At 36.7% G+C, this 9662-nt stretch overlaps 2 long non-coding RNA genes across 2 annotated transcripts; both read right to left on the bottom strand.

Annotated features, from left to right (window-relative positions):
• LOC110263263 lies at positions 6109-6460 on the bottom strand. Its single transcript, XR_002348602.1, has 3 exons — positions 6427-6460; positions 6289-6338; positions 6109-6201 (listed from the first exon to the last, which is right to left on the bottom strand). It is a non-coding gene; the product is annotated as an uncharacterized LOC110263263 (long non-coding RNA).
• LOC107648128 lies at positions 6585-9080 on the bottom strand. The gene is made up of 4 exons (XR_001621738.2): positions 8789-9080; positions 8432-8551; positions 6810-6867; positions 6585-6731 (listed from the first exon to the last, which is right to left on the bottom strand). It is a non-coding gene; the product is annotated as an uncharacterized LOC107648128 (long non-coding RNA).

The following is a 9662-nucleotide window of genomic DNA, read 5'->3' as shown; positions in this document are numbered from 1 at the left end:
ATCTATGGAGTGTAGAAACTCTACCGTTAAAATTACATAAGTGAAAGGTCCAGGCATGGCCGAGATGGCCAGCCCCCAAAACGTGATCAATAGATCAAAAGATACCTAATACAATAGTAAAAGGTCCTATTTATAATAAACTAGCTACTAGGGTTTACAAAAGTAAGTAATTGATGCATAAATCCACTTCCGGGGCCCACTTGGTGTGTGCTTGAGCTGAGCTTAAGTGTTGCACGTGTAGAGGTCCTTCTTGGAGTTGAACGCCAGCTTTTGTGCCAGTTTGGGCGTTCAACTCTGGTTTTGGCTCCTTTTCTGGCGCTGGACGCCAGATTTGGGCAGAAAGCTGGCGTTGAACGCCAGTTTACGTCATCTATTCTTGGCGAAAGTATGGACTATTACATATTTCTGGAAAGCCCTGGATGACTACTTTTTAACGCAATTGGAAGCGCGCCATTTTGAGTTATGTAGCTCCAAAAAATCCACTTTGAGTGCAGAGAGGTCAGAATCCAACAGCATCAGCAGTCCTTCTTCAACCTCTGAATCTGATTTCTGCTCATGTCCCTCAATTTCGGCCAGAAAATACCTGAAATCACAGAAAAACACACAAACTCATAGTAAAGTCTAGAAATGTGAATTTAACATAAAAACTAATGAAAACATCCCTAAAAGTAACTAGATCCTACTAAAAACATACTAAAAATAATGTCAAAAAGCGTATAAATTATCCGCTCATCAGTTGGTCTCTTGGCATCTTTTCATAACAAGTGCTAAATGGTCAAGGCAGGAGCTAAATGAGTCTCCAAATACTGAAAAGTCATCCATGAAGACTTCCAGAAACTTCTCTACCATATCAGAGAAGATAGAGAGCATGCACCTCTGAAAGGTTGCAGGTGCATTACACAGACCAAAAGGCATTCTTTTGTAAGCAAATACTCCAGAAGGACATGTGAATGCTGTTTTCTCTTGGTTCTGAGGATCTACTGCTATTTGGTTTTAACCTGAATAGCCATCCAAAAAGCAGTAATATTCATGACATGCTAGTCTCTCTAGCATCTGGTCTATGAATGGTAAAGGAAAATGATCATTTCTGGTGGCTGTATTGAGCCTTCTGTAGTCAATACACATGCGCCACCCTGTAACTGTTCTTGTAGGAACCAGTTCATTTTTTTTTATTATGAACCACTGTCATGCCTCCCTTCTTGGGAACAACTTGAACAGGGCTTACCCAGGGGCTATCAGAAATAGGATAAATAATCCCAGCCTCCAGTAATTTGGTGACCTCTTTCTGCACCACTTCCTTCATGGCTGGATTTAGCCGCCTCTGTGGTTGAACCACTGGCTTAGCATCATCCTCCAATAGGATTTTGTGCATACATCTAGCTGGGCTTATGCCCTTAAGGTCACTTATGGACCACCCAAGAGTTGTCTTGTGTGTCCTTAGCACTTGAATTAGTGCTTCCTCTTCTAGTGGATTTAAAGCAGAGCTTATGATCACTGGAAAAGTGTCACCTTCTCCCAGAAATGCATATTTTAGGGATGGTGGTAATGGCTTGAGCTCGGGTTTAGGAGGTTTCTCCTCTTCTTGAGGAAGTCTCAGAGGCTCTTTCAATTCCTCTGAACCCTCCAAATCAGGCTGAACATCTTTAAAGATGTCTTCCAGCTCTGATTCAAGACTCTCAGCCATGTTGACCTCCTCTACCAAAAAGTCAATGAGATCAACTTTCATGCAGTCTTTTAGTGTGTCTGGATGCTGCATGGCTTTGACAGCATTCAACTTAAACTCATCCTCATTGACTCTCAGGGTTACTTCCCCCTTTTGGACATCAATGAGAGTTCGTCTAGTTGCTAAAAAATGTCTTTCTAGAATGAGAGTAGCACTCTTGTGCTCCTCCATTTCCAGCACTACAAAGTCAGTGGAAAAGGCGAATGGCCCAACCCTGGCAATCATGTCCTCAATCACGCCTGATGGGTATTTAATGGAGCCATCAGCAAGTTGGAAGCAAATTGCTTATCCTGCTCCTCTTGGCGGAGTTTTTGAGGATAAGGTATCTTGGCTTTATATTCCTCAACCTTAGTTGCTGCAGGTTTATTTCCTACAGAAGTGGTTGGAGAAGCCTTTTTAGAGGGGCTGTTATCAGCACTTGTGTATGTCTGATCCCTCACTGGCATTTGAATGCCAGGGTTAGAAGCTGGATTGGCGTTGGATGTCAACTCCTTACTTGTTCCTGGCGTTTGAACGCCAGAACTGAGCTTTCATTGGGCGTTTGACGCCAACTCCTTGCTTGTTTCTGGCGTTTGAACGCCAGAGTTATTCCTCTCTAGGCTCTTACTGTCCTCAGAGAGATTTTGAATAGCAGTTTGTTCATTTCTTGGCTTCCTGCTACCTTGAAGTGAGGTATTTAATATTTTCCCACTTCTTAATTGAACTGCTTGGCACTCTTCTGTTATTTGTTTTGATAACTGTTGTTCTGTTTGCTTCAACTGTACCTCCATATTTATATTAGCCATTCTTGTGTCTTGTAGTATCTCCTTGAATTCGGCCAGCTGTTTTGTTAGAAAGTCTAATTGCTGATTGAATTCAGTAATTTGTTCTGCAGGACTAAGTTCAGCAGTTACTGTTTTAGCCGCTTCTTTCATAGAAGATTCACTATTTAGGTACAGATGCTGATTTCTGGCAACTGTATCAATAAGCTCTTGAGCCTCTTCAATTGTCTTTCTCATGTGTATAGATCCACCAGCTGAGTGATCTAGAGAAATTTAAGCTTTCTCTGTAAGCCCATAATAGAAGATGTCTAACTGCACCCATTCTAAAAACATTTCAGAGGGGCATTTTCTTAACATCTCTCTGTATCTCTCCCAGGCATAATAAAGAGATCCATTATCTCCTTGTTTAAAGCCTTGGATGTCCAGCCTTAGCTGTGTCATCCATTTTGGAGGGAAGTATTGATTCAGGAATTTTTCTGACAGCTGTTTCCATGTCCTTATGCTAGCCGTAGGTTGTTTATTTAACCACCTCTTAGCTTGGTCTTTTACAGTAAATGGAAACAGTAATAATCTGTAGACATCCTGATCTACTTCCTTATCATGTACTGTGTCAGTAATTTATAAAAACTGTGCCAGAAACTCTGTAGGTTCTTCCTATGGAAGACCAGAATACTGGCAACTTTGCTGCACCATGATAATGAGCTGAGGATTCAACTCAAAGCTACTGACTCCAATGGAGGGTATACAGATACTGCTCCCATATGAAGCAGTAGTGGGATTAGCATATGATCCCAGAGTCCTTCTGGACTGCTCGTTTCCACTTAGGTCCATGATGGAGAAAAGGAAATTGATGTGAATTACAATTAAAATATACTTTTATTTTTATTTTATAAAAGGAGAACAAATAAAAAAATGAAATAAAATAACTAGAAATTAAATATAGATTTCGAAAATAAAAAAAATTTAAAACTAAAATAATTACTTAATTAAGAAGATTTGAAAAACTTTGAATATGATTTTTGAAAAAGATTTTAAATTTTGAAATAGAAATCTGAATTTTAAAAGCAATTTTCGAAAATTCACTTTAAAATAAAGAGAAAATATATTTTTTTTATTTTTGAATTTTATGATGAAAGAGAAAAACACACAAAAGACACACAACTTAAAATTTTTAGATCTAATGTTCTTTATTTTCAAAAATTTTGGAGGAAAACACCAAGGAACACCAAACTTAAAAATTTTAAGATCAAAACACAAGGAAGACTCAAAAACACTTTGAAGACTCACAAGAACAACAAGAACATGAAGATAGAACACCAAACTTAAAATTTTTTAGAAAACCAAAATAAAATTTTCGAAAACTAAAGAAAAATCAACAAGAAAACACCAAACTTAAAGTTTGGCACAAGATTTATTCAAAGAAAAATTAGTTTTGAAAAAGTTTTTTAAAAAAAGATAGCCAATTACCAAGAACATAAGCACAACGCTCTAGCCAATTGAGCTATAAATTTAACGTGTTTTAACAAGGTATTTAGTAAATAAAAAATTTTTTGAAACTAAAAATTCGAAAAAAGCACAAGAAAAACAAGAAAAGACACAAAACAAGACAAACCAAAGATCAAACAAGGAAAATAAACAAGAACACTTGAAGATTAAGAAAGAACAATGAACACAAATTCGAAAATTTAAAAGAAAATAAAATAAAATAAAAAAAATGTAATTGACACCAAACTTAAAATATAAGACTAAACTCAAGTAGAAAAACTCAATTATCAGTTTATAAAATTTTCGAAAAATTTAAAAAGAAAAAATAAGGATTTAAAAAAAGAAATTTCAACCAAAAACAATAATAGAAGACTCTAAACCAAAAAGAAAAATTTTTCCTAATCTAAGCAATAAAATAAACCGTCAATTGTCCAAACTCGAACAATCCCCGGCAACGGCGCCAAAAACTTGGTGCACGAAATTGTGAATCACACTTTTCACAACTCGTACCACTAACCAGCAAGTGCACTGGGTCGTCCAAGTAATACCTTACGTGAGTAAGGGTCGAATCCCACGGAGATTGTTGGCTTAAAGAAATCTATGGTTATTTTGTAATTCTTAGTCATGATATCAATTATAATTATCAGTTTGAATTGCGAAAAATAAAAGAGCATGAAATAAATACTTGTTATGCAGTAATGGAGAGTATGTTGGCGTTTTGGAGATGCTTTGTCTTCTGAACCTCTACTTTCCCCCTATCTTCTTCTTCACGCATGCAAGGTTCCTCCTATGGCAAGCTGTGTGTTGATGGATTACCGTTGTCAATGGCTACCATCCGTTCTCTCAGTGAAAATGGTCCAGGTGCGCTGTCACCGCACGGCTAAACATCTGTCGGTTCTCGATCATGTCAGAATAGTATCCATTGATCCTTTTGCGTCTGTCACTACGAATAAATATCTTAGATAGAAACAAGCGTGTTTGAATGGAAAACAGAAGTAATTGTATTAATTCATCGAGACACAGCAGAGCTCCTCACCCCCAACAATGGAGTTTAGAGACTCATGCCGTCAAAGAGTACAAAGTTCGGATCTAAAATGTCATGAGGTACAAAATAATCCTCTAAAAGTTGTTTAAATAGTAAGCTAGTAATCTAGGTTTGCAGAGAATGAGTAAACTATGATAGATAGTGCAGAAATCCACTTCTGGGGCCCACTTGGTGTGTTCTGGGGCTGAGACTTAAGCTTTACACGTGCTTAGGCTGTTTCTAGAGTTAAACGCCAGGTTGTAACCTGTTTTGGGCGTTTAACTCCAACTTGTAACCTGTTTCTGGCGTTTAACGCCAGACTGCAACATGGAACTGGCGTTGAACGCCAGTTTACATCATCTATCCTTGCGCAAAGTATGAACTATTATATATTTCTGGAAAGCCCTGGATGTCTACTTTCCAACGCAATTGGGAACACGCCAATTGGACTCTTGTAGCTCCAGAAAATCCATTCCGAGTACAGAGAGGTCAGAATCCAACAGCATCAGCAATCCTTTTTCAGCCTGAATCCGATTTTTGCTCAACTCCCTCAATTTCAGCCAGAAAATACCTGAAATTATAGAAAAACACACAAACTTATAGTAAAGTCCAGAAATATGAATTTTTCCTAGAAACTAATGAAAATATACTAAAAACTAACTAAAATATACTAAAAACTACATGAAATTAACCCCAAAAAGCGTATAAAATATCCGCTCATCAAAATACCATTCTGTATTATTATTTAAGGCAATATAAAATGGATTACAAAAAAGATAATGATGCATTAGATTCTCTTCAATATTGAAATTTCTCTCTCTCTCTCACGCACAAATATATATATAAGTGTAACCAGATGATGTGCGTGCATAGCACATAGGATCAAAGAAGCAGAGTTTTTACCATTGAGTTGATGGGTAACGTTGTAATCCTGGTTGGTGGTTGATATAATAGAAGATCCTATCTGCGACTTTGTGCCGGACACAGCATATGAATTATGTGTCGTCAGCCACGAGTATTTATTGAACGCCAAACCTTTCACCTACCAATTCAAAAAGGACAAAATGCAGTGTCGTTGAGATTGAGCTCATGTACCAAAAGGGGTTAGAGAACACATATCTGGATCCTTCCATGGACCCTTATCAGAATGCATGCAGCCTCCATTATCAGCACAGGTACAAGTACCTCCTAAAAACTCTGGCAACTCACTATCAATGCAAAAGTAATGGATAAGAACAATGTGGAGTGTAAAAACTAAAAATGGATTAAAAGTAATAATGAGTTATATGGCTCACCTAGCATCAATCACTTCTAGCAATTTGCTTTGATACTTGTTGCCAAGTACCTGTAAATGTAGAATTAATTTCAGTTTAAATCCTACTTTCCTTGAGAAAACTAAAGAGGATTAATTAGCATACAATCTTTGTTCTCACATGGATCTTAGATGTGGTCTTTGGATCAAGGAAGTTCTTAAAAAGTGTGTATTGAGGAGTTACCAATTGATTTTTATCATGAAACAATTTCCAAACATAAACTTTAAGATACTCATTAGCAAAATCTAACAGTTAATTATGCAAAAGAATGACAGGAGTGCAGAACACCTTTACATTTGCTTAAGAAGGCCTCCAATTTCTTATGTCTCTCTCAGTTGTCTTAAACTGACCCTGCAAGTGGAAGGAGGGTCCCCAAATATATACAAAATCATTCACCTGTTGTTCAATGCACCCTCAGTTTTCACCTAAGAAGAACATCATAATTATAACAACAACATATCATGCAATACCTTGCAGGAAAAAAAACTAATTCCAAAACATACCCCAAGCTTCAGGTATCGCATGCCATTAATGATACTGAGGCTTTCACTTCTTGCTGCACTGGTGTCAATTCGACGGGTATTAAGTTCCATGAAAAAACGCTCAGTAACAAAACTAAATCTGAAACAGAAAGACAGGAAAAACCATTAACTCTAACATGAGATTTCACAGTCTAGACACAAGGCAAAGTGCACACTAATGGTTTAACTTTTCATTATTAACCTGACATACTGACATCTAATGGTGATTAATGTATAGCTCCAGAAAAGAAAACCCTCAAACATTAAATCTAAGAGACACATGCAGAAAAATTAGTAACCATGAAAAATTACAAAGCTTTATATTTCAGGGTTAAAACATGAAAGTTACATCTGAAATGGAGAACTAACATTTAAGTTCTTTCTAATTAGTCAATAATCATTTTTAAAAAAATAAAATAAAATAAAACACACACACACACAACTCACAAAGGTCTTTTTCTTTAGTCCCTGCCCTGCTGGAACTAAGCAGACAAATGATCGAAGGTAGTGAAAGAATAATACAAATCCAAATACAAAATGAGGGGGGAATATGAAAGACCTAGTTAGAAGTATACCTTCAAAAGAAAGTAGGAAAGTAAACTCATAAGCATCCAAAATCATTTTCCTGAGAAGATGAACTAGCTCTAGGATGAGAACTAGAACATGCACCATCAGATGGGGATTCAAGTCTCAACAGAACATCTAAATGTACCAGTAACCTTATTGCTTTTATCAGAATATCTAAATGGGAATAGTTCTGTATTGGCTAAGTTGCTACCCTTCAGGAACAAGAGCAGCCACCTGTGAATGTAAAGACAGAAAATTTAGTAGACATATACCCAAATAAGATGGAGGAAGTAAAAAGAAAGACATCAGAGGAACATTAAATTCACTCATTCTTTCACACTGTCAAGTCAGACTAGTAAGTCAGTGAAAGATTTATAAGTACAAATTTCAAAATCTAAAATTTGGCCCTAGGTATGAGCTCAAAAGAGAATCCATTGGTGAACAGTTTCTAATTTTCTCCATCACAAATCTTTCCTCACTTATAACCAACGCAGAAATGATATATAATACAAGTTGCAGCATATATCTTTGAACATGAATAAAAACAGAATCAATCAAAAAATTTCTAGTGCTGATGAATCTTTTTATAAGAAGGCTATTTTGAGTTATTACCATAACTAAGTATAACTAAATGATAATATTGGCTAAAATCACATTCTATTGATGAAAATTTTCTAGTTCTTATACCGATTTGGAAAATGCTATAATAGATAAGGACCTATGGCTTAGAAACAATTCATCTCAATTATATCAACAAAGCAAAGGAGAATGATTGATGACCTAGCACAAGAAATACATAAAGCATAAGCTCCTCAAAGAAAATATTAGACTCAAAGACAATAACACAAACACCTTATGGACAAAAAATTGCATGAAACATGTTTAAACTCAACTGATGAGAAAGATTACTAGAGAAATCATTTCAAAAACAGTCAAGTAATGCCATTGTTCTTTTAGATAATTCCTCTATGGCTTAGAAACAATTCATCTCAATCATATGGGCATATTATATGGATAATGGTTCTGAGTGTCCGTACAATCCAGAGCTTTCCTCTTCACCAAAATCAAAGCGTCAATGCTCGGCCATAGCGGATGTGGACTGTGGAGAAGTACACTCGCCACTACTACTCCACTACGATTCAAAATCCAGCGCTGGCCTGGATGAGATGAAAAATGAGTTTGTTTGGAATGTTGATCTCAAGAGTGAAGAGGAACAGTTTCCTATTTTTTATTCTAGTCACAATTAGGTGCAAATGCTTGCCAAAAAACCTAGGGTTCCTATTTCAATTGCAATAACAGTAACTCAATCATAATCATAATCATAATCACATCAATAGCAATCAAAAACAGCAGTTACAAGTTTACAATAAAATATAAACCAGATTCAACCGCACCTCTTCTTATTCTTGCTGTTGCTGTTGATCTTGCTACGCAAACAGTGGAATCACTCGCGATGAATCCTTGCATACGACCTAAAAGAGGCAAGCCGACCTTACTGATCCAGAACGAAAGGGAAGTGCTGAGATTTTGGCGGAGAAGACACAGGGAACGGCAAGGAGAGGAAGCTGGAGGGGCCGTCATCAGAGGAGATCGCCGCTAGAGAAGCTGTCGCGAGAGGAGATGTCATCGAAGAAGATCGTCGTTGGAGGAGATCGTCAGAGAACGCAAGAGGGAGAGGTCACTGCAATAGCGCTGTATACGAGCTTCAACTTTCAACCAACTGAAGTACTGAACCAAGTGTTTCTGAAACTAGGAATTTCTAATTTGTCATTTTATATACAAGTGTTAACGGGGGTTCAAAATCGCCATAATGACCAAAACTGTCACCAAATTCAAATTTAATATCGGCAGCTATCCAAATTGCTATAATATCCGAATATTACGGCGATTTTAAAGAACCGCCGGTTTTAAAGAACCGCCATAATATAAATACCATTTTAAACTTATTTTTTTGTAGTGTAAGAATCTAACAAAGATGAGCAGGAGGAAGTAGCTTAACAGGTCTCTTATAATCTCAAGAAATATTAGTCAGTATAATGACGGCGAGACCATGCATTATTTACGCCGTAAAATTTACGGTACTAGCGTTGTACTTAGCTTATACTCTGTTCATGTCCACTTTATCTTCCCCTTGAACATGTAGATGGATGGAAAAATAGACTACATAATTTTAGGGTTCAAAAGCATCGTTTAATATCTTCTTTTTTTGGCTGTTAAAATAAATTATTATTCGCATCATTTTGTGACCATCTATTAAATTGGCAATGG

Source organism: Arachis ipaensis, chromosome B06 (assembly GCF_000816755.2).
Source record: "Arachis ipaensis cultivar K30076 chromosome B06, Araip1.1, whole genome shotgun sequence".
In the NCBI taxonomy this organism is placed as follows: domain Eukaryota; kingdom Viridiplantae; phylum Streptophyta; class Magnoliopsida; order Fabales; family Fabaceae; genus Arachis; species Arachis ipaensis.
Note: the sequence above shows the minus strand (reverse complement) of the source record. Positions and strands in the feature narration are given on the sequence as shown.